Source organism: Parasteatoda tepidariorum, chromosome 9, assembly GCF_982258835.1.
Source record: "Parasteatoda tepidariorum strain Cologne lab strain chromosome 9, Ptep-v5.0, whole genome shotgun sequence".
In the NCBI taxonomy this organism is placed as follows: domain Eukaryota; kingdom Metazoa; phylum Arthropoda; class Arachnida; order Araneae; family Theridiidae; genus Parasteatoda; species Parasteatoda tepidariorum.
The window spans coordinates 81,562,197-81,589,410 of record NC_141763.1 but is presented as its reverse complement, the minus strand read 5'-3'; the positions used below and the strand labels follow the sequence as shown (position 1 = coordinate 81,589,410).

The 27,214-nt window shown below is 27.4% G+C and overlaps 1 protein-coding gene across 1 annotated transcript in view; it reads left to right on the top strand.

Moving 5' to 3' along the window:
* Nucleotides 1–999: 999 nt before the first annotated feature.
* LOC107442729 (uncharacterized) overlaps nt 1,000–27,214 on the top strand; it is a 71,730-nt gene continuing 45,515 nt past the window's right edge. Inside the window, exon 1 of the mRNA XM_016056361.4 lies at nt 1,000–1,273. The gene's annotated coding sequence lies outside the window, so the exon portion shown is untranslated. The remainder of the gene's footprint in view (nt 1,274–27,214) is intronic.

Sequence of the window (27,214 nt, the reverse complement as noted above, 5' to 3'; positions counted from 1 at the left end):
TTCATTATTATCACATTCAATTACCCCTGATTCAATTGTCACTGATTCAATTGTATGTTTAGTTGTCACTGATTAAGCATGCTTGCTTGAAGTTATTAATTAAGACTAATTGAAGAAATGCAATGCAATTTAAAAATCAAACTAGATACTTACATTTATGATTTACCAGTTCAAGCTATTCAGCAAAAATTCAAGAGGGAATTACTATAAGAAGGGCCATTATTCAGGGTGCCGGTACCTTTCACGGTAAAATCAATTTTTACCGAAGCAGTTACGGAACTTAAAACTGATATACCTTGATTTTTTAAAGTAATGATTATAATAAAACTACTGAATCACTCTAATTTAAATATTACTCTAAAATTACGATATAATATTTTACGGTAAAATGAATTCTGCGAATGATGCACCCAAACTACCTATACTTATAATCTGATTTGATCAAGAATTTTCTACAATGTAAGTGATAAATATAATGTGTGTTAAGAGTTTAAGTAACACTCAAAGTTTATAAAATAGAAAGAACTTTTCATTAATAAACTAAAATATTTTGAAGGAAAAATCAAAGATTCTTATGATCCCCGCCTTATAAATCTTAATAATGATCCTTAATAATAATAATGTATTAAAGAAACTGAACTTTGAGTTTGGATGGAAATTAGACATAAACCAAATTCATCATGTTGTGTTTTTTTTCTCGACAGTACCTGCACAAAACGTGCGTGATATTTAAATGAGTCACTTTATTATAAAAGGAAGAAAATTTAATGGGAAATACATGCTATTTTCTCACAGTAAAAACCCAAATTTTTTTTTTAGCATCATAATTTTCTCTAAAAATAAGACATTAAACTTAGCGACAGATGTGCTTAAGAGGATCTTTACGAGTTTGGCGTTGCAGTAAGGAAGAAGAAAAATTTCCCCAAGAGCTAGCTCGCTAAAATTCCTCCCACTTTGGAATAACAAACGCAACAATCTACTGCTGCAACCCTGTTTTTCGATTCGAAAATTTTCCCGAGTCCCGGACTTTACCGGGAGTGTTCCAGGTTGCTAGGTTGGTTGCGCGCTTTTCTACCAGCATCTGCGACTGTGCGCGTCGATTAGCATAATTCACGGGCTTCCTTTCGTATCTTTCGAATTTCCCCAAAACATTTTAAGTGTTTTTCCGCAAGGCAGTCGTTCAAGTGTGATTTTAAGAACGGATTAAGAATTGTTCTTTTTTCCCGGAAATTGCTCTTGTAATTGCTTTGAAAGATTCGATATAAAAAATAAGGTAAGCATGCTTTGATTTGTTTATATATTTTGTTCATTTTCCTATTTAATTTGTTATTATTTTTAAAAACTTAGTTTAGGGATAGGTTAAAACAGCAATGTAAATTCGACGTCATTGTCCTGGATTAAATTTTTTTAAATAAAAAATTTACAAAGGACATGAATTGGTCAAAATGTGCAATCATTTTGAAAAAGGAAAATTTAAGATGAGAGAATCTCTATAACATTAAAATTTGTAATGTTCATATATATTGTTTCGGAATAAAAGTTTAAGGAACAGATTAGTTTAAGCAAAAACATAAAACTATTTAGTTATATTTGTTTTATTATCCTTTCTTTTTCTTTGATAAATTTCATTAAAAAGTAATAAGAAGGCATTATTAGTTTTTGGAATAATTTTTGGCGAGAACTGTCTGGAGATATTGATTACATGCATGAAATTTACCATTCTATTAAAAGGTAAAATTTTTTTTTTGATGACTACATGGGGAATCGAATTCTGGTAAAAATATCATTGTGTGTGGTAATGACATTTCCGGGAAAAGTTAACCATAATTCTGGTTAATAAATAAAATATAGTTATTTTTTCGATACATTTGGTAATTTTTCAGTTCATATGTCGTACAATGGAAAAATCAATGCAAAAGAGACAAAAGAGTCAAAAATTGAGATCTTTATATATTTGACATTTTCGTACTTTTAAAAACTTTTTTTTTTTCAAAAATCAATTTCGCTTAATCAGTTTTTTGAAAATCTACTTTACAGCATGGAGAAAAAATTTTTGGTGAAATTGCCGCACTCCGTAAAATATTCTGGTAAAATTTCTGTAAAATCGTATTTTTTAAAATTTTGCCAATATCAGTACCAAAGCGGTTTGTTAAAAATTTCGGAGCTTTTTGGAGCTCTCATGGATTCTGAAACATGGTAAATGTTACCACATTCTGGTAGTTTTAATATACTTTTTCTAGTGTGAGTTTTAGTGCATAATTAGTCTGATAACATTTAAATTTGCAATAATGCTAAATGTTAATTTAAACAACTTAAGTTCTTCGTTAATTTTTCTCACAACAATAAAAATTCAAGAACTTAAAACTTAGATAAAAAAGCGACTTATTTAAAACTAACCTTATTTAGAATTAACCATGTTCAAAATATATATAAAAAATATATTTTAATATATATGCTTAAAAATGATGTATTCAAATACTTATAAATTCTAAAATTAGTATAATTTATTAGAATATTGAATAACCAAAGTTTTACTTATAATTATTATTTTCCCTGATAGTTTATAAATATATTGCTCTTTTGAACTAGCAAGTTTAACCTTAAGCGTTATTCTCTTTTACAAAAAGTCCCTTTTTTATTAGCTTTAAACATATATTTTAGTTTAATTATAGCATGTTATAAGAAACAAAAATCTTTCGTTAAACAAGCACTATTTTTAAAGATTTTCAATCAAGTAAATGTTTTTACTTGATCGAAAATAGTATAAGAATATAGTAATATAATAGAATTAATAGTTCATTAAGCCCATAGTGCTACAAACTAATAAGCTAAATGGAATAGTTCATATCGATGTTGAATCCATCAGTTTACTAGTTAGTTAAGTAGTTAATGGTAATGGTTAAAAATACAACTATAGCATATCGTTGAAAGTTTGAAAACAAAAGCAATGCTTCGAGAGCTAAAAGACCTAAAAAACTTTGAATTAAAATAATATAGTCATTTAAAATTCAAGCAGGATAATAATACGGATATTTTAAGCTGTTAAACAATATAATATTTAGATAAATTTTTTATAATTTAAAATCTACATTTTTATTATATTTAGGCTCAATTTTAATTTTTAAAATAAAATAAAGAGTAAAATAAATTTCGATAAAATTTCATTTTTATGCATGTACTAAGATATATTTTCTAAGGATTTGCGAATGTCTTAGATCATCTTAATAAATATTAATTTTGTAATTTTTTCATCGTTCTTTATATTTATTTAATAAAGGTCATAGTCATGGAAAGAAAATGTTTCACCTCTTAAACATATCTCAACACCACACTTAAATCTACAAATCTTTAAAAGCAGTTTTTTAAAAAATATTTCATTCATATTCCAAGGAAAAACCAACGAAAAGACTTTTCACAATGCAGAACTCCGAATGAATGGTTTGTTGTTAATGTCAAGATTAGCGAACGTAGAGAAAAAAAGCGGAAGTGCTAATCTCTCAAAAAGAGTATTGAAAAGTGTCTCACGATAATCAAAAAGTATCGGAAATCAAATACTTTTCAATCACATCAATAAAAGTACGTGATCGAAAAGCTGTTTAAAAATGATATGTAACGTAAATGTAGCGTAAATGCTTATATGTTTGTATTTAGAGCAAATCATGAGGATTTGAATTACATACATTGTATAAAATTCCAGAATAAATTACGGTAAAAAGTATCGACACTCTGTGTGCATCAATCGTATTATAAATTTTTCCATAGAATCCATTTTTCCGTAAGTTGATTCGGTGTCTTTTATAGTGTAGTCCGGAAATATCGTCGTAAGTGGTGGTGTGTTCTGTTCCAAAACAAACAAACAGACCAAAAAATCTTAATAGTGTAGCTCCCCTAGCGGCGTATGATGACATTTTCAGGCATAGGTTCCTAAGCAATTTTAATTCCGATGACGTGCCTTAATTCCCCTAGAATGTTGTTGTAACATTTGAGCAATCCTGTATTATATATAACATTGTTTACGCTTATATATTTCGACAAAAAAATAGTCTAATAATGTCATTTTAAAAAAGGAAGATGGAGAGGGAACAGATTGCAGATTTGAAATCGGCGATACGAAAGTATTAGATCTCATGCAACAGAAAACAAAAAGTGTTATCTTACAAAATTCTTTAGTGTTATCTTAAAAATGTTTTACAATAGTTTCCATCAATTTGTTCAGATTTTTGGAACTATACAGTTCCGCGATTTTGTTTTTAAATTTACAGATTTTTTATTCAGTAAACGCAATTATTTTAAAGTACTTATAAATCATAGCATGCTTGAAAAGTAAAACTTATTTATTAAAAGTATGGTAATACAACATAGTTTTACGATCAATTTTGTCATCTAATAAAGATGGTAATTAATTCTCTTAAAAGTTATCCGAGATTTGAAAGAAACACTGAAAAAACTACGTTCTTTTTCTTTATTTCCTTATTCTGAATGAATTACAGTTATTGGATGCAAAATATATCATAAAGACAATTTTAACTAAAGTGCAATAGTGCAGTTACCTCATTCAAAACAATACCGTATTCAAAACAAAACAAATAAAAATCATGATTCGTAATTAATTAGAAGAATTTTCCTAAGCTAAAAATTCAGACTATTTTCAAATTTAAATTGATAAACATTTAAATCATTGTTACGTACTATGAAATTTAACAAAAGAAGCTTATAAAAATATATATTGACAATACTCGTCAGAAGTTAAAAATGAAGCATCTAATTTGTTTCCCTTTGAAAACAGTAACACTTCTAAAGTATGCTCTTTTAGAATAACCTTTTAACAAACAATCATTTAAATGAATTCTTATTAAGTGGCAGATTGTAATTCTTTATTAAAACTAATAGGTAGCAGGTTATTCAAACTAATTTAACAAAATTTTAAAGGTAAATAAAGCATACAAACATTTGTGATTCACCATGAGTTAATTTAATAAAATTATATAAGCTATTAATACCAATAAGTTTATCAATACAAAAATAATAAAATGCTTACTTCATTTCTCATTTTAATGATTTTTATAGATAAGGTACCAAGTTCTTAAATAAAAGAGTTAAGTTTATTAAAAAAAATAATACATTATGGGAAATATTAGTAACAATATGTTGCAATACTGCCAACAATTCAGTTATCAAAACCTTCTAAATTTTTTCGCAAAAATCTTAAGTTTAAGCAAAACAAATCAAGTAGGTTAAAATTATCGAATTATTTCCTTAACTATATGCTATGCGTTCATTTTGTGTAGCGTTTTATTTTAATTTATAAACATTAGTAAAGATCAATAGTTATTATTTTTATTTCCGATTTTTTTTAAAACGTAAGTTTTAATGAAATAATTTCTTTTGGGGGCAAATTTATCACAAACGTTTTTCAGAGAATAACAAATGCTTGTGTTCTCGTAGATATTCGAATCACGTAAAACTGACTTCATCACACAAACTACCTGCCAAAGGCAAACCACTGTTTCGTTGATTGATAATTGCTTCTGCCAAAACCAGATTAATGAGAACTGAATAACTATATTTATTCAGATGTTTCCTTATATATGAGATTTCTCATTTCTTTTTATAGTGAATTGAATTTAAGAGTTATTATTATAAATTATTTTTTAATAATAACTCTTTTTAATAAGAACTATTGTTTTCAATTTAGTGTTCCCAGATAAATTAGAATTTTAACGAGAATTTGAAATATTTTACAAATGTAAATTATAATAATAAAATATTCATATTTTATTTAAGGAATAAAATATGTTGAAGAAAAAGCAATAAAAAAAAGAAATAAGACGAAGAAAAGAAAAAAAGAATAAGAAAAAGAAATATCATTAAAATTAATTTAAACTAGCCTCCTATAGTGACCAGATTGGTCACCTTTCAAAATTATCTTGTACAACATACAGACTTTAATGTAAAACAAGCTGAAGGTACGGGGAAACTGTATTTAAATATTCCAACTCTTCAACCCCTCTTCCAATCCTAAAGTCCCAATCTTAATTAGTTTTATTTATAACATTTATATAATATATTACCTAATCAAATTAGTTGTTATCCTCGTGGAAGTACTTTGATTTCAATTTTAACTATTTTCAAGAGATGTCTACGATATCGTTAAAGTTCGTTATATATTGAATTTTAGCAATAATTTATTATCTATATGATAAGCCTTTAACTCACACAAATCACCGTAAATATGAACTTACTGTACATTAGTTCATTAATCAAGTAATCAAGTATTGTTAAATTTCGGAGGGGGTTTCATCCCTCAAACCCTCCCCAACACTAAGTCACTGTCTAGAGTTCTATTAGAGCAAATATATTCTAATATAATAATATATAAATAAATAAATTCTTTTCAACTGAAATATATCTCTTTAAATAATGTTTTAATATAAAAGTACTGGAATAAAACTTTAGAAGAGTTTATTGGTTATAGATTTGATGTCTTTCTTTGTCTCTCTTAAACTCACTTAAAAAAAAACTAAGGAAAATATTACGGTATATTTTTTCCGCACGAAACGAATATTTTGTGCTGAAAAAAAAATACCGGAAAATGATGCAAATGAAAGTGTCACATAATTCATGCATAAGCGATTGTTGCATATTCCAGTAAAATATAAGAAAAAATGTTTGTATGCAATGTAATAAACTTAATACATACGATAATTAACTTGTAAAAATTATGTGAAACGTTAAGGAGTTATCTCAAGTTTTCTTAAAACGTTGAAGTAGACGTCAGTGGCCATAAATTTGACAACGAAAAATGTCACCCGCTGTTATTAAGTAAGATTTAGATTATTCTCATGCAAAATACCGAGTTTAAGAATTTATATATGCATATATAACTTAATTTGATGCATTAATTTAGCGTCAATAACAGACATGAATTTATGAAACAATTTGGAATATTTGTACTGAGATAGAAAATGTGAAAGTATTATTGTGTATTTTTGAAAGTATTGTATTTTTGAAAGTAGTTGGTATTTTTGAAAGATGAGTATTATTCGTTTTTGTAATTCATTAGACTTCAAACATAAATTCAACAATCTGAAAATGTCATAAAGCAGTAAAAAGTTAAAAGGAAGATATTTCTATTTAAAAGAATTATAAAGTCAATAAGAGAAATATATTCTATAAATACATCTTAAAGCAATTATGAGAACTTAAGAGTATTACGACATATTGCTTCATTTTGCCTCTTCCGTTGCATGCGGCCTGCTTGCTTATATTTATTGCTCCATTCCCTTTCCATTTAAAACTTAAAAAAGTCACTTAATTTCCTACTACTTAAGTTAAGTATTGCCTCTGGAATCATAGTGGATCAGGGAATAAAGCGTTGGCCTTCCAATTAGATGAATCAGGTTCGAATCCCAGCAGTGGCTAGTTGATAAGCATTCTGCTCCCAGCTCTCACCGACCACAGTACTGATGCAAAATATTCTCAATGGTAGACAAAACATGGGTCCGAATCCCTTTCCCATCCAGCTACACTTGAGAGAGTTTCGCTATTTTTTCCCTAAGCAATGCAAATACTGTTTAGTTCCATCAAAAAGTCTTTCATGAAAGCTAGTTTGTTCATATGTTTGATCCAAGGGGTTCTCTTGCCTTCTGGGTTGGATTCTCAATTCAAAGGCTCTTTTAGTTGAACGTTGATAGTCGTAAATTAACAATCGGGTCGGCTGTTCAATGCTGGTAAAAAATTAAAATAAAAAGTAATATCATTCAAGGATTTTTTTAAACTTTACGCCAGCAACATCTTACAATAATTTTTTCCTTCATCAATGCCATGTTCCCTATATAACGACTATATTCTTTGGCTTTGATCCAGGAGCTGCCTTGTCTTCTGGGTTGGGTTCAAAACTACAAGATCCTTATTTGAACATTTATAGTCGTAAACTAACTATCTCGTCGGCTGTTAAGCGCTGATTATAAAAAAAATACCATTTAAGGTTTCTTTCTTAAACTTTACGTCAGCAGCATCTTACAATCCTTATTTTCTTCATAACTGTCATACTATGCCATATTCCAATAAACTTCGTCCATCAAATGGAAATTTGTGATTTTCAAGTAGACTCATTCTACCGAACTAAAAATTGAATGGTCACTGAAAACTTCAGGCAGCTGATTTCTAAAGAACGTTTTCCTTAACTACTTAAGTTTTCTCTGAAAATATTATAGCTGTTTGGTATGTGTACCTAAGTGCTTTAGTTGATCCGTAACAAATTTAATCAAAGATGAGAAATCGAGTTGGAAGTGCTTCCTTTAAATCGAGCCTGATATTTTGGCTTACTGCACTTGGAGTTTACATTGATAAACTTGTATAAGAAAAAGCACACTGTAAGAAAGTCCGGATTAAAATCACGGTAAAAATTTTATTCCACAATATTAAGTTATAATTTTCTACTTTATCAAATTTATACCGTAATATTAATTTAACGTAATTTTAATTTAAATACAGTTATTCAGTAAATGTTAATGTAAAATTTCACGATTTATCAAATTGCTTGTTTCGTAACATGTTATGGTAAAAATGGATTTTACAGTAAAAAGTGCGGGTACCCTGATTTCCGGTGCTTTTAAATGTAATTTTATTCGAATTTTTTACAGAACAGTGCATGATTATTTTACAGTGAGTGAAATAATATATCAGATTTCTTATCTAATTTCTTTAAAAACAAATTTTTTAAAAAAAATTCGTATTTCGTCTTTTTTCTATAGAGTCCTTGTTTTTTCTATTTTGTACTTAAGTTTGATTTACTCACAAGTAAGTAGAGGTTGGACCACACCGAATTATGACATTAATCCCATTTTGCAGTAAAATACATAAATATTTGATCAATTAGCAAAAAGGTGCAGAGAAGCAAAATGTAGTGAAATAGAATGTTCATATATTATTTTAAATATATATAAATAGAATTTTAATATATATAAAAAAAATAGTCAGCTTTTTGTTTCGAGAATTCTAATACTATTTAAAGTTTATTGCATAATACGACAGGGAAAAAGAGAAACAATATGAATAAATTTTGATCTAAAGAATGATCTAAATTAAAATGCAATGTTTGTGGTTAAAATGTGAACCATTAGCATGGTTTTTACATCTGCAGTTGAAATTAAGTTTACGAAATAGGACATAAAAACGTATTTTTTCTGAATAAACACGATAGAACAGAATCGAATTTCTAACCCTAAAAAGTATGGGGAGGAGTAACGCAATCTGTAAAATCGGGTCATAATTGTTTATTTAAGAGAGCAGTCAAAAGTTAGAATTTACCTGCTATTTCATTTTTTCAACAATTCTGAATCAAATTACGGTAGTTGAATGCTTTTTTCCCGAGCATAATACGAAACAAAAAAAATCTGATATACAGTAATTTCTATCTTAATAGCCACAAAATCACTGAATAACTCGAATTAAATATTACTGTAAAAATTATGGTGTAATATTTCGCAGTCAAATGCATTTTACGGATGTTGCACCCAAAGTGCCGGTATTCTATGACGTAAAATTATCAATATTTTTTACAGTGCAGTCACACCTTTGAAACTGTATAAGCAAATTCCGGCACTCAGTGTGCCGGTATTATTTATATTTTTACCAGAACGTGCTACGAAACATTAAATATAATGTGCCATAATTTTTATTTCTGATATACTCTAATTTATTAATCACCAAAGTGCTGGTATTAATAAGGTAATTTGATTCAAAATTTTTTAGAATGCAGTCTGTGTAAGCGAATTTTATTGCACCAAATTTTGAAATTTTGCAAAATTCCACGCAATCCATAATAATTTATTATTATATTTTTTCATTTAGTTCATGTTCGAAAGATAGTTTTTGTAAAGTGCATTCATTTTTAGATTATTTTGAATAAAAAAAATTCGCTGAAATGTTCTCAATACTGTTTTTGAAAAAACTGTGATTTTTTAAAATTTACAGTTTTAAAAATATTTAACCGATTTTTATCTCAAGAATTGTCTATTTAAAATTACTTTGTTTAAGAGAATTTAAATATTAGAGTAATTTAAGATTCAAAAAAATGTTTTAATTCATTAATTAAATAAAGTATTTTTATTGAACACGTTTTAGATCAACAAGTTTTACAAATATGTGCAAAACGTTTTTGAATTACTTACGTTCTAAAAATTTGTCACAATTCGCTAAATATAAAATTAACTGTAAAAGGCTAAAACTTTCGACCACTCTCCAAAATTTAATGTTTGGGAGTATATTTTCTGAGTTCATTTAATCTTTCTTCATATTTCGAAGGATAAAAATTTGAACATTTCGGTAAAACAAGTACTCATTTAAAATTCTCTTATCAAATAACTGTATAAAGTACCGGCATATTGGGTGTCTCATCAGTAAAATTAATTTTTACATTAAAATATTATGTCATAACTTTTACAGTAATACTTATTTAATTAGAGTGATTCAGTGATATCACGATAATTATTACTGTAAAAATTACTGTAAATCAGATTGTGTCCGTAATTTGTTCCGATTATTATGTACAGTAAAAAGTACCAGCAAAAGAATCTGAAAGCTGGTACTTTTTATCGTAACTTAATCGGGAATTTTTGGCAACTTATTTTTTGAACCTCTAGGAATGCCTGCAAGTACAAGTAAATATTCGTGAATTAATCAGAATAAATTTACACAATATTATAACTATCGGTTAATTTATTATATTGTATAAACTTATTCTGAAAGGTACAATAGTTGTATTAATAGTAACTTAACTGACTATTTATCTACTGTACCGCTTAATGTGATAAGTGTATTAAATGTTATGGTAACATTGAATTACTGCTAGGATCAAAATGACAATTACTTGAATAGTTTTATACCAATTAGATTAACGCCAAAGGGATAAATGTCAGTATAGATTCAACTATTCAGTCTCTTGACAATCGTAATACAATTAAGTTCTAAAAATAGCACACTGAGTTATAAGTAGCAAAAGAAAGTATAAATTGAGTAATGGTATTTGATGAACACGTATGAATACTAACTACCACATTTTGCGTGAGGTATTGAATTGTAAATGTTTGAAGTGTATCTGAAATTTGCTTTCAATTTATGCCGCTTTATAAACTTTTAGTTTCTCATATGTCAAGCACTTTATCCTGTTTAAAACAAGTATATTTTTTAAAATTATTGTGTGAACTAAATCAAAATGAATTTAAAAGAAAAAGAAGATACTATACTTAACTCTAGTGTTGTAAAACTAATTTAAGAGTTATAATTTATTTTCTAATCAAGTGTATTGTTAACGGCATTATGAAGTAGACATTGATGATTTTGTCTGTTTTATAATGATGTTAAATAAATTTAAAACCGAAATAACATTAATAATGATGGTAAACAAAATTAATTCATTTAAATTTGCTTGTTTTATAAAACGAAATAAATAAAGTTTGATTTATAATGAATACTATTAATTCAAAAATTGAACTAAAAAATTATAACTTGTTCATCTGGAATATTTTCACACATTTAAAAAAAAATCATTTTATAATTGTATACGAAGAATGATAAATAAAAGTAGAAAATATAAATAAAACACGCATTCTTAAAATATTTATTCTTGATTTATTCGCATCCTTAAATGCAAGTTGATTTTTCACCCGATTTTTTTCTCATTATGCACCGAATACCGTAAAATGTATTGTGATTTAGGCTCTATGTAAAGACCAAAAAGATCGGTAATTTGTATTAAATGCGTTGGCATTGATTTTGATAAAATAAACTATAAAATATGGTCTTATAATATGTTATGAAGTTCGATAAATGTGGTAAAACTTACTAATTTTATCATGATGCTTTAGAGCATGGTATCAGAACCATTTCAGTTATGCTTACGTTGCAGTTCTGAATTTTTTGCTCAATGAATTCATAAAAAATTACTTAATGAATGGTTTAAATAGGGTAGTTTTATTGGAAATTTTTCTGCATGCGCAAGGAATGAAAATTCAGGTGCTCATTAAATAAATAAAATTCATATATATATGGGCAAAATAAATTATATATATATATATCAGTGGTTACCAACTCGCATCCAGGGAAGCCTTTTTTTGTGGTCCGCGAACCAAAATATATTAGTTGTCATTTTTTTGCGGGTAATTTTCGTAGGAAATCTATATGGGTTATAAATACTTTTAAGTTTTATATCTGAACAATTTGATATCTGTTGCACATTAATTGCTTAATACATAGGTGCGCATGTAGCCAGAATTTTTTAATATGTAATTAAATATTTCTAAAAATCTACTTCTTATTTTAATTTGTAATTCAATACTTTAGTTTTGTACAACTTGATAAAAAACTGACAGTAATATTTAATGTTCTTTCAAACATAAAAGAGTTAATTGCGGCCGCCGTCCTCATGTAAGTCGGAAACCCTATATATATATATATATATATATATATATATATATATATATATATATATATATATATATATATATATATATATATATATATATATACGTTTTTCTGGTACGTTGCTTCTGTTACCTTCAGCAACATTGATCAATGTGCATGCTTAGTTCATTCGAGCGGATTAGTCCCATCTCCATTTCTCATAGATTAATCTCAAAAGGTGGATTAAAAAATAAGAACTACTCATTTAGTTAAAAAAGGTTGCATAAGAATCGAGAAAAAAGCACTAAAACAAAAGAAAATATGGGACAAATAGGCTGGAGTGAAGTTCTTGCATTTGTTAGAAATTGCATTTATTTATTTCGAATGCCTAATAACAGCGAAAGAAGAGGGTAAGAAGAAATAGTATTATAAAATAACTATGCAAATGAGAGGTTTCATTTTTTACCAATGCATCATCTAATTAAACTTAAAAGCATATTTCTGACACTGAACTATTAAAGTGATTTTGTTATGCAATAAATCTTAAGTTCGTCAATCAGACATGCGTATACAATATACTAAATTTGCTAAATATCAAAAACTGTTGAGAAATCACGTGGATAATTATTAAAATGCATTTTCAATTACGACTAATCAAAAAGTTTCTTGTCGTATCAAAAATAAATTTTAGCTCTTTGAAAATGCAGTTAAAAATAATTTTTATCACAAATTTTATCTAAAATGATTTTAAAAATATATGCTGGGATGGTTTAAAAAACAAAAATTTGTTTTAATAATTTTGTAATACATGTTGTAAATATTTAAATCATTTCAATCATTTTTATGGTCAAAAATTTTAAAACAAAATTATTCTTAAAAAAATGTTTGTATGCTACTATTTTTAATTAAAATCTCAATAAGCTTGCAATATTTTTTTAAAAAAACTTTATACATAAAATGGTTTAAATACATAACAATTATTAGGTTTGTAGCCTCTCTATAGAAATATTTAATCGTTAGTATCGTAGTTTATCAGTATTATAAACATTATATTGATGATATATTAACATATGGAGCTAAATTTTACACTTTTTAATTATCTTAGATGTTCAGTTTAATATTAAGGGAAAGCACACATAGATAAATTATTTCCACCATAAAATAAATGAACGAAAGTAAATGTTAAAATATAATAAAAAGAATATACTTATACTTATAGAATATACTATACATTCTTATACTTATACTAACATACTTAACATGTTATATACATATACTTATACATATTAAACTATACTATACTAAACTATACTATACTATACTATACTATACTATACTATACTATACTATACTATACTATACTATACTATACTATACTTATACTTACAGAGTTTACTATAAAAATATCCTGTACTTATGTTTTAAAATAAATCCTTTTTTCAACTTATATAAAAGCGGAATTATAACAAATCAAAATATTTTCCAATACTGCCATTATATAAATTTATATAAAAACAAATTGTAAAGGTTTAAATGAATCAATTACGATTTATGTTGTCTGTACTTTTATATTTTATAATGCTTAGTAAAGACTTGATTATTTATGTCTCGCAAGAAAGCCCTGAGAAAAACACCGCTGCTTTTTTTCGAAAAAAGTTTTATTTTCTGTTTATAACATAACAATCGTTAAATTTCTCTTTTGTTGTTTATAGTATAAAAGCTTACTGAGTCTACAAATAGATTTTTTCTGTATATCTGTTTTGAAAATGTCGCATTTTTCACTTTTATTAAATTCTTTTAGATACTTGGTCTACGTGAAAGAGAACTTTTTCCTAAACGAAAAAAAATTACGACTTGCTTAACAGCTCAAATAATGTTCCACAAAATATTCGATTTATTGATCTGAGTTGATCTTTTGGAAAAAAAGACTAAATAAATTAATTTTAATATATTTAAAAGAAGTTTTTATTTTTGTTAAAGTTAATCAATTGTTTCAGTTAATGAGGAGTTTTTTGAAGGATAATTAGAACAATAGGGTAATTATTTTTTCAATAATATTTATTTAATTAGAGTGATTCAGTGATTTTAAAGTAAATATAACCGTAAAAAATTACAGTACATCTGATTTTTTGCTTCTTAAAATTTCACAATAAAAATGGATTTAACGGGAAGAAGTACTGGCAGCCTGAGTGTCGGTACTTTTCATTGTAATGTGATTTTAAGATTTTTACCGTGTACCGGTATTTTATATTTTTTCTTTTAATGTTAAACTATATTTTTGCTAATAAAATTTTTTAGTCTCTTCTGAATTTCTTTCTGTATTTTTACAGAAATTTTAAATTTTCAATTCTGTGTAATATGACATGAGACTCCTGATAAATGATTCCCAATTAATTCCCATGTAGTTTTTCTGAATTTCTTTACAGTGTAGCTATAACAATTTATTTCTGTTTCATTTGCATATGTTTTCGCGAAAAGAACCAAACAGATCACTATTCGTTCATAATTACGAATAATGATATTTTCTATATTTATAATTATTGTCGTTGTCTACATTTATCGTTATCTGTAATCATCGTAATCTCGATATTTTATCTAAGATATAGTTTTAACTTTATTTTCTATGCTTCAATCATTTTCGATTTCTTCATTCAAGTCTGGCAAGTCTTAAGAAAGGGCTTCTTATTTTGAGCGTTTGAGACTTCTTGGAGATAAGAAAGTTTTTTAACTAGCAAAAAATGTATCATTACTATATTCGGTATGCCTTATTTTTTCCTAACTTATTTCTTTCATGGCATTAAAAGTTATACCTGCTGTACGAATAATAATAAAAAATAACATTTATAGCGTTTTTATAAGTTTATAGCATAAAAATACTTGTGAAAATCAGATTTTATTAATTCGCTAAAACATGAAAATGTGTAAAGCTAAACACAAGAGAGCAATATTTTGTATTCGAAGCTCAATCAAATATTTAAAGAAATTTAGGTGGTAAGAAATGCAGAAAAATAACAAATTATTATATTTCAATTAAAACTGGATTTATTTAATTTTTATTTCTTGTATGTTACGAACTAGCAAAAATAGAAGAAGGATTTTAAGAACATATTTAGAAAATATTATTTCAAGACAAAATAAGCGAAGCTGAAAATTTTTTCATAATGCAACTACTTTCACCAAAGCAAAAAACAAATATTTTTACAAATATTCCTGAAACTAGCTATTTTTTAACTACAAAAATAAAAATATTAAAAATGAAACTCTTAGTATTTTATTTTGTACATATTCTTTCGAATTTTTATATAATTAACCAAGCATTAAAATAGTTAATCTATTAAAACTGGTGAGAAAATTTTAATTTTGAGTGTTTGAAAAAAGTTGACTTCTGAGATTTGTTGAAGGAAAATTAAATGTTTGAGCTAACAAGGTATATTTCGAGAAGATTGTTGACATTTGTCCAAGTTTACTTAATGGATAAGATTTACTTACTTAAGTAAATTTTGATAACATCTTTTATTTAATTTTAAATTCATTTTATGCCTGTAGTTAACTCGTATGCTTCAGTGTATTTATCAAATAGAATAAGTCATGATAATAGTTAAGTCTAAATTTATCTTTAAACAAAAACTATATATTGTTTAACTTTGCTTCAAAATATTTTTTTCGCGTTAGCTTAGAATGTTATTTTATCAATAGTTTTATGTAGTTTCTTCTTTTAAATTCAAACAAAACGAAAATCTTTTCTTGTGTTTCAATATTTCTGTCGCAATAAAACTGTAAATTTGCACGACTCTCCTAAAGTATTTCTTAGATATTTTATATTATTTACTTTTCTTAAATTGTTTGTTTCGAAAAAAAATTATCAACTTTTAACATTTTATTTTCAAATTATAGTATAAAAAAACGATTTGGATTAGTTTTTGTAAAATATTTGTTGACTTTTTACATCTTATTTTTAAAGTTATTTCATCTTGATCTCTATGTGCCAAGATTCTTGTAAAACATAATGTATTATAGTGAATAAAGTTATTCAATTTGCCTTAAGAAAAAGAAATAGATGTTGTAATTTGTAAAAGAATAAAAGAACAAAAATCCAACTACATAACTCCTTTGCGTACAAATGGAAATGTATCATAGATAAATAATCCCAAGTGACTAAAGATATTTCGTGATTAAAAACTTCATTCACTTTAAAAATATATAAATAGGAAATAACAGTCAACGGGTGTTCAAGTGCTCAAAAATAGGCACCCGTTTTCTAGACTTGCCATACATAAATAAGAAGAAACAAAAGTGATTTGAAATATAAAACGCAAAGTTGCCAAAGAAAAATGGAAACAAATAAAGGTGAGAAACAAAACTGAAAAAAGCCACAGTAGCTGAGAAAAATGAAAGATTAAAAACAGAGCAAGAAACAGTGGCCGAGAGAGGCAAATCAGGGTAAACTGCATTTCCACGTGCTATCTAGAGGTGAAGAATTAATGTCGTTGAAACAGTATTCATATTAATAAAACTAGATTCGAGGGCATCAGGATGAGCAGATGTGAATTGGGGGGGGGGTAATTTCGGCATTGTTTAAATTGTATTAAGCCCAAGATTCGAACAATGTGCAGCGATTGCGGATTTCTCATATTCTTGATAGCTGGCATATCTACAGTGTTTAAGCCAATATTTTAAAAAACGTCTAGATTATCTGATGTAACCAGAACAGGAATGTGTGCACTGAACAGGAATGTGTTAAATGCCTCAAATATACATATTTTCAGGTATTAGGTATACATCTGGTCACATCAGGTACACGTCACTGTGCTATATCACATATTACGTCAGGCATACATTAGGTTTCAAGTATACACAATTTCAAGTATACACATTTTCAAGTATACACATTTTCAAGTCATATTTCGATAGCATTTTACTCTCAGAAACTAGATTTTTACTGTATCCGGCTTACAACTTTTTGTTCATTTATTTTATTACTCAAAAAATGACAGTATAAATAAATAAATAGATATACATAAATAAATAAATAAATAATGTAACTTTAGACAACTAACATAAGTTACCCCTTATTGGCTACTTTGCTGCTTCTTTTTATTTCAACGCTGTCTATGTTAATTCAGCGCATTTTATCTTCAATTTTTATCGCTTATACAACCGATAAAACTAATTTCGGTGAAATTAGCGTATCAGTTTCAAGCGAGAAATCGATTAACGTTAGGGTTCACGTTCTTTCACTTTTTCCAAGAAAATCGAAAAGATAATGGAACAGGCGTGTTGTCGAAAAAATAGGTGAACGAGACAAGAAAGCATTATGATAAGCCCTATTATAATTTAGATAACTGGTTAAGTGGCATCTTAAAGAATAGATTCATTGTAATAGCTAGACATATTTTCTTGTTTTAATAAGATTTAAGCGGGAATTGGATTAGGAAAAAATTACATGGGTAAAATAAAGACTTAAAATGTTTTTAAGAATAATCCTAATAAAACTTTTAGAAACTCATCATCCATAAATAATTTCAATCAAATGCTAGAATTTCTTGTTTGATTGAGATATAAACATAGATTTTGTTTAAGATAGCTCATAAACTAAGATTTTTTGAAAGTATTTTTTTTGTAATTTAAAATTTAGTCAAAAGTGTTTGATAATTTCAGTAAAATTTTTTGATTAAAAATTTAGTCATAGATTTTGTTAGGGATGATGTTAGCTTTATGAGCTTTATGATATGAGCTGATATGAGCTTTAATCAAGATATTCGTTAGTTATTCTTGATAAAAATATCGTGATTGTTTTGAATAATTCCTCTGAAAACTGAGGGTTCTAATATTTTTAAATTGTAGCAACAATTATATGTTGAAACACTGAATTAATGCTATTTAATTATTCGCCTATAATGTGTAGCATAAACTATAAGTGCTTCGTAAAACGCGTTCTGAGACACAATTTTTAAAAAATTTCATGCAGTAATTTTACAGTATTATATTTACTTAAATATGTATATAAGCATTTTTAAGGGGTAAAGTTTAGATGAGAAATATTATTCTGTAAAATATTGTGCCAGGAATAAAATAGGAAATAAATTGTTAAGAAAACAATGCTTAGATACTTTGTTATTAGCAATAAGGTATATATTCAGCAACATGAAACACTATAGGGATTTATTTTTTCTGCTAAAACATGATGTGATTTGTGACGAAGCTTCGCATTTAAATTCCTATATAATCCACATTTATAAAGTCTGAAATATCAATTTCCCTTAACTTGTTTTTAAAATAAATTCAATTACATCGCGTGAAGAAAGAGTTAATTTACTAAACAGTGAACTAATTTTTAATCAGCTTTTGTTATACATTTAAATGATATTTGCTCCTAAGTATTTCAAACTGCCAAATTGATAGAAATTGCTTATTGACTGTTTTCACATAATACGGTTAAACAACCAGAATTTTATACACACCAACCTTATGAAGCCATTTAGTTCCTTGTAGCTCGGTACATAGTATAGCCGAGAGGATTAATCCGTCAATCTCATGACCGGCTGAACGGGTTCAAATCCCGGCGTTGACATCACAGCATTTCTTAAATTCCTTCAACACATGAAGAGTTTCCAGTGTTCTGCACTACCTGATTGGAGACCCTGTGCTATTAGAATGCGAAGCTCTCATTCACGCAGAAATGGTAGCACCACAGAGCTTCTTAACGCAAAGAAGACTAGTATTTCCCATTTTTCACGATAGATAGCACCACCAGATAAACTAATCAAGCCATTTTTCTCGGCTTATTTGACAAATTGTAACTGAAACGCAGCATAATTCCAATGTCCTGTGCCTAACGAACAGCCAGCCTTAAAAAGTTAAATTTAATTATTACGGTTTTAAGACCATGCTAGGTGTAAATGGTTAAAATTCTGTATAGTTTTGCCTTCTTGCTATTTAACTGTACCAACTTTAAGCGTTTTCAAAACCGTAAAAGTAAAAATGCTCCTAACCGTAAATTTTACGGTTAATTGAATGGATAGACCGCTGCTGGTTATTTAACCGTGATTTTAGAACGAAAAGTCTAACAATGCGCAAAGTTCAAATATTATTTTATTATCCTTACTTTTCTTTTTGGTGTAGTTCTAATGTCTTTATTTCAAATTTTAATCTTTATTAGATTCATTAAATTTTTTGATTAAATGTTTTAAGTTCTGATTAAAAAAGTTAGAAAGCTTAATATAAGGTTAGGAAGAAATTTCTTTTCGAGGGAAATCTCAATAAAATATACGATAAGATCAAAGCAAATTGATTTTAAAGTAACGTCTTATGAAGACGGGTACTGATTTTAATAGGATTCGAACATACATAGACAGATATATTGCAAAATTACGTAACATGTTGTCTACGTAAAGGGTGGAAATTGGGATAGAGCATTTAATCGAAACATTAAAAACCTATTAAATTAAATTTAACTTATTTGTTGACATAATAATTGTGTTTACATGGATGAATTTAGAATTTTTAATTAATTTAATAATTATTATTCCAAAATTCAAAATTAATTATTTAACACTAACGTTTATGAAATAATGTTGTTTAAATAAACGTTTTTGATTGCCAATAAAGATTTTTTAGAAATAAAACGCTTTTTTAAGCCTTCCCTGCTATCAAGAAATGCTAAATTTTTACTATGTAAAAATGTGATCAGACTCATAAATCTGGAACCTGACCAAAGATTGAGAAAATATAATAGTCATTTTTGAGAGAATACAGAAGAAGACACTGGCTCACTTAGAGCTGTCTTGCTAAATCTCATAATTAATAACATGAAAAAATAGATGGACCATAAAACTTAAAATTGAAGCTGCAGTTTTATTCGGATTATCAGTTTCGGATTATCAGTTCGGATTGCAGTTTTATTTTGATTTTCTTGTTCCAATATATTCTAACTCCTACTTATTATCAATTCCTTTTTTCCAACTGAATGGATAATATTAAGAAATGGCAAATAAAGAGCATTAAAAGGTGAAAACTTAACTCCTTTACCGCATACAATTAACGCATATATATGTAAATAAAATTTCTCATTAGAACTTTCTATAATAATTTAATTCCCATGTTTTTACGATGGCTTTGAGCTACAAAATTAATTCAGGATTTCAGGCATATTTGGAATTTACATAATGCGCTCAGATATGAAGTTAGTTAAACTTGGTGTAGCGTGGATATGAGTAATTCACAAAACTATGCAAATTAGGAGTCAAAATAACAGCTTTGCTCCGACAAAATTGTCACATGCTAATGAAGATGATATCTTCAAAATGTCAGCTCTGAGAAAATTTTAGAATGACTAGCAGAATGACTAATAATTCAATGTATGAAGGAAATTAAAGTTTAAAGCAAGAACCTTGATTAAGATGCTGATTCGATGAAATGAAAAAAAATATAGTAATAAAGTTTTAAATTATTTTATTGAAATTATTGTCCATGAATCTAACAAAAAAAGTTCGCTTGCCAATAACTCTGAATTTTAACTCCTAAATAATGTTCATTTGTCCTAATTTATACAATATGAGTGTCTTCCTACTTAGCAAATGTCATAGAAAGTTGAGTTTTTTTCAATTATTTGCATTTATACCTCATGTATTTATAGATCACGTATATATCAGTAAAGATTTTCCAATTTTGGCATAAATCATTCTTTATTCTATATGCAGTGCTTTAAAGTAAGTTTGTTTAATCATTTGAAAAAGAAACTTGATGTGAGCTTAAGAATTTTCACGTACACACTAACAAATATTTTATATTTTGTAATGGCAAATATTTTTTTTAACCATGGCTACAAAACTTGTTTAATGTTTTAAAATGTGATGCAAGCATCACATTGACAAAAATTTGTAAAGTAATCTTGAATCTAAAGTAAGCTTGTTTAATTATTTGTAAAGCAATCTTGCTGTGAGCTTAAAAGTTTTCATGTACCGTCATGTGGGGCTACTTTGTGCAAATTCGAATTTGGCACTTTTCAAGTGCTGCTATTCAGTATTATGTTTTTTTCACGTTAAAAATGTGTGGAATTTGAAGATAGAAGTCTCCTCTATTACCACAAAAAAAGTTTCGAATTTTAAAACAATCTCAGAGTGTGTTTTGTTTATCCAATGTCAACAACTTTCCGAGAACGTCGGACGTCAAAAAGTATGCGTGGAAACTTTAGCTGTGAAATGCAAAGACGTTGATAAAACAATTGTCGTAAGTGCAAAGTATTTTATTTATATAATACTAAACAATTATATCATGTTAGCGTTAAGAAAATTTGAAAATTAATAACAAATAAACGGAAAATGAAAAAAAAAATGCACTGTGGGGCTACTTTGTGCAAAGTTTCATTCGTTTTTTTTTTCAACAGAAAAATTGTCAGACGTTATAAAAAAAATACCTGGAACGAGAAACTACCGTGATTACACTTTGGAAAGGCTGCAACAATGTTTGCAAGCAGTTGCTGGCGGTATGTCGATTGCAAAAGCTTCTCGGAAGTACAAAATCCACAGAAATACTATCATTAATAAAATTCCCAAGAAGCACGTGAAACGTGCTATTAAACCATTATTTTTCTTCTACAAAGATTTTTCTAATGAATTAATCAAACGACTTAACACATAAAAATATATTTTATAGGACATCAGGTGATTTTGACGGAAATTGAAGAGCAAGTTCTGTCATGTTCATTCAAGCATGTTATGTTCAAATTTATCAATATTATAAATGTTAATGAATAGGTACTAATTATTATTTTTGAAATTTCATCCATTTCAATGTTCAAAAATGTATATGGTTTCCTTTTGTTAAAACTCAAATGTTTCGAAATAAACATTCTTTTTAAGAAAAAATTCCTTTTTAGAAATGGTTTTTTAACGCTGAAAATTATTTTCAAACTAATATCTTTACATATCTTGATGTTTTTGTTATTAAAAATGTCAACAATTAAATTTGTTAACAATTTTATATCAATATTTTACTAAGAACATGATTATTAAACTGAATTCCTATCACTGCACAAAGTAGCCCCACTTGGGGGCTACTTTGTGCAAGGTATGTTTTGACTTATTATTTGTAAATATTTCATACAAATAATGCCAATATTGATCAAATTCACTCGTCTGAGTGCAGTTATGAATATAATATCGATAAATTTTATTAAAGTTTGAATCAACATAGTTTTTTTACATGTCGAAGTTCAAAAGCTGCGAAATCCTGCACAAAGTAGCCCCATGACGGTAGGCACTGACAAAAATTTTATTCCTGTAATAGTAAATATTTTTTTTACCCATATCGAGGTAGACGAAATTTGCTTCCTGTTTTTAAATGTTATCAAAGTGTCACATTGACGAAATTTAATGTAAGTTCAGAACAGCGCAACCATGAAACAACAGTGGTGTTTGGTGAAGACATTTCTGAAAATTAAGAAAAAATATATAATATGGTTAATAAGACTAAAACATACGGCATTTGAACCATTCATTTGGTAATTTTTCTGCTAATATGGTAATGGTTACCGAAATTCTGGTTTTCAAAATTATATTACTTATACCACACATTTAGTAAAAGAAATAAAAAACTGAGAAGTAAATTTGATCAAATTAATGGTTTCTATACCATGCTCTAAGGTATTATGATAAAATTACCAAATTCAACCACGTTTATAAAATTCTATTACGCAATACAAAACTATATTTTATTGTTAATTTTACCAACATCAACAACAAAGAGATTTGTTAAAAACTATCGACCTTTCTGGTGTTCCCGTACCACAGAATTGCAAAATTATGGTAATTTTGTTCATACTTTTTTCTCAGTATTGAAAAAATTAAAAGGATCTTAGAAATTAGGAAATGATGCAACGAGTCAAAAAATAAATAGAAAAACGAAAAAAAAACATCTCACTATTGTTAAAATGGTAAGTTAGTCTAGTAACTGATTAAACAAAATGACCTCCTTTATCTTGCATAGCGGTTAGAAAAATTTAAGATACACTTTTTAAAGGGATTTTTAGAGCATACTATTAAAATAAAAACTTTCCTCAGGTTTCTAAACTTGCCTAGAATTATTATTTTTACCAGGCTTCATAATTTACAGTTCTGAAACTGATATTACAATTCTAAATGGCAGTTTAGAACAATTCTAAAATATTTATTATGATTTTAAAAGTTAATCGACATTTTTCCAGAACCTTTTCTTGTTTTGTTTCTATTATTCAACTCTGATTCAAACAAACGTAGTTTTAATACCAAGATTCGAAGATGAAAATTTTATTAAGAATTTTTTCCAAAGGTTCATAAAGAATCGTTCTTAATTGAATGGAACTGATTTATTTATAATTTTTTTTATCATTTTTTTATAAAATTTTTTGTCTTCAAAATGTCTATCATAGGTACGAAAATTATTATTACTTTTTCATCTTAGCAGTTATACATTAAATCCAAAATTGGCGTTTGAGATAAAACTATAAATATTAGATAATCGGATAAAATATAGATAATCCGATAGACGAAGTAAATGATGAAAAATATCCATTGAGACATTTTATCACAATTTATTTTCCATTTTCAGGAAAACATAGAAGTTATACTTGGCTTCGATGAAATCTTACAATGAAGACAAAAATAATTAATTAAATAATAACTTTGATTGTAAAAATTTATATAAATGCATCACAACCCTGAAATATTATTTTTTGTGACTTATCTCAGTCTTCCAATTAGCCTTAAATTAGTCAAATTTAATATTAAAAATTTCTTTCACTCAGATCACAGAGATAAAAATATCTGGTAAATATACCATACTGAATGATAAAGACATTTCTTGTCGAGAAAACATAACTTTGGTAATAAAACCCAAAATATAATGCATTTAAATCATTCATTTGGTGTTAATTAATTAAAAACTTTATTCGCTTCAAAAATATACAAATTGGAAATAACAGTTGACATGCCTCAAGCTCTCTAAAACAAGAACCCATTTTCAAGATTTGCCAGACGTGAATGAAAAGAAGTGATTTGAAAAACAAAGGCAAAATGGAAAAATACAGATGAAAAACAGAATAAAAAATAACTCTTGGTTCCTCACGGTCACTTTTCCTGCTCTGTTTTTCAAATTTTTTCTCTCTCGGCTACTGTTTTTTTAATTTTTTTTTATTTTTTAAAATTTTTTTCGATTTATTTTTTTTTTAAAAAGTTTTTCGCACTTTTATTTTTCCATTTTTTATTGGTAACTTTGTGTTTTATGTTTCAAATCACTTTCGTTTCTAATTATCCCTGTCTACCGAATCTTGAAAATAGGCACCTGTTTTTGATCTATTGAAACATGTTTAATGTTATTTTTAATTCGTATATGTTTAAAGCAAATGAAGTTCTCAAACAAGTAATATCTCACAGTTTCTGTTTCTTGGAAATACTTTATTTAACATTCATTTGATAATTTTTCCGTTGCTAATGCTTTTGCAGAAAGTCTTGCTTTCAAATTTGTAAGCTTAATACCACATATTTAGTAGAAAATACAAAACTGAAAAGTAAATTAACCGAATAAATATGTTTTACGCCAAGCTCTAAGGTATCATGATAAAATTACTAAATTTTACTGAGTTGTCCAAATTTTATCACGTATTAAAAAACCATATTTTATAGTAATTTTACAAAAATCATTTCCAAAGTGCTTTGGGTAAAAATTATCAAGCTTTTTAGTCTTCCCATAGAGCTAGAAACATGGGAAATTTTATAATATTGACTATACTTTTGTAGTTTTGACTATACTTTTGTAGTTTTGACTATACTTTTGTAGTTTTGACTATACTTTTGTAGTTTTGACTATACTTTTGTAGTTCTGACTATACTTTTGTAGTTTTGACTATACTTTTGTAGTTTTGACTATACTTTTGCAGTTTAGACTACACTTTTTCTCTAATTACTAATTTTATCTAAGATATGAGACCTAATAATGAGATATGAAACTTAATCTAAGATATGAGGCCTATTTTTTGGCAATCAATGCAATTTTTAATTGCGTATTATATTTTTATAATTACAATAATGTATTTTAAAAATAAATGATTTTTGATGGATGATTAACGCAATATTATCTTTTTTACAAAACCAAAAGCTTTCACGTTATTTTAAATTTTTTGTAAAATATAAAGAATTAGTAAATTGGAAATATACAAATTATTTATTGGTTAATTGCGTTTTTTTATAAAATGAAACATTTATTTACAGACATAAAATATTCACTAGAAATTGAAAACCCCTTGCTTCTTTGCAACTCAAGACACTCTGAGTTTTTTTTTATGAAACATTCGCCTTTTAGTGACATTTCTAGTGCTTCATTTCCGCCAGGAAAGAGATTTTGTAGGATCTTCTCAGTAATTTGATTTACGGTCTATCTGATGCCCGATTGCTGCATTTGCAAGAAAAGTCATCAATAAAAGGTCAAATTTCTTGCTTACGTGACGCGTTTCTGGATTAAATCTTCTCTTAAGTAAGTAACTAAAGTTGTTATTTCAATTGCTATTTTTATTTGGACCTGGATATTTGAAATATCTAAGACTGTTTATTCATTTGGGATCAAAATGCAGTACTTTTATCACTGAAACTGTTTGATTTATAATTTATTGAGTTCTGAAAGTCAGGGATAATTGCCTTATATGTTTCAAATAAATACTAATAATGTCAGTAGATGTAATGCAGTATGCAATGTTAAGTGTCGAAGCGGAATTTGATTCAGTGTCAGCCCTTTGACTCAGAATTTTTTTTACTCATATTTTTTTATAGTTCTTTCATTATTTTGTCGTAATTTAGGTCAAAATAAGTGAAAAATATTATATTTAACATTTTTAATATTATGGGGTTATGACATACAGTAAGAAACATCGTTTTTTTCTGGGTTAAAGGCAAAATTTTCTGAACATGGCTCACTTCCAAACAATAATTTTGAAATTCCACCTAATTTGTTGCTTTTTCGATCTAAAAGAGTTCTTCAAAAATGAAATTTTTTTAATTTACGAAGCCAGGGGCCGTGGGGGTTTGAGATAGAGAGCTCACCTTCCAATGATCCAGGGTTCGAATCCCAGTGATGGCTGGTCGATACGAATTCCGCAACCAACTCGCACCAACCACAGTGCTGACATGATATATCTTTAGTGGTAGACGGATCGTGGGTGAGAGTACCCTTGCCATCAGACTAACCATAGAAGGTTTTCTTCTCTTTGTAACGCAAATGCAGGTCAGTCCCCTCAAAAAGTGTTCCACTTAGGCAAATTTCACCCAATATAAGGGTTCCCATGTCCTCTAGATTCGGTTCAAAAATTCAAGGCTACGGTGTTCAGCATTGATAGTCGTAAACTCAAAATTAGGTCAACTGTTCAGCGACTGTTATAAAATAAAATTTACAAAATCAGCTATTGATTATGAATGGAAAAAAAATTTAACTACAGTTTTGCAATTTGTATTTTAATAAAAAGATAATTGCTATGATCAAAAAGATTCTTTTAGTATTTATTATACCGTCATGGGGCTACTTTGTGCGAATTCGAATTTGGCACTTTTCAAGTGCTGCTATTCAGTATTATGTTTTTTTCAAGTTAAAAATGCGTGGAGTTTGAAGATAGAAGTCTCCTCTATTACTACAAACATGTTTTCAAATTTTAAAACGATCTCAGAGTGTGTTTTGTTTATCCAATGTCAACAACTTTCCGAGAACGTCGGACGTCGAAAAGTGTGCGTGGAAACTTTAGCTGTGAAATGCAAATACGTTGATAAAACAAATGTCGTAAGTGCAAAAT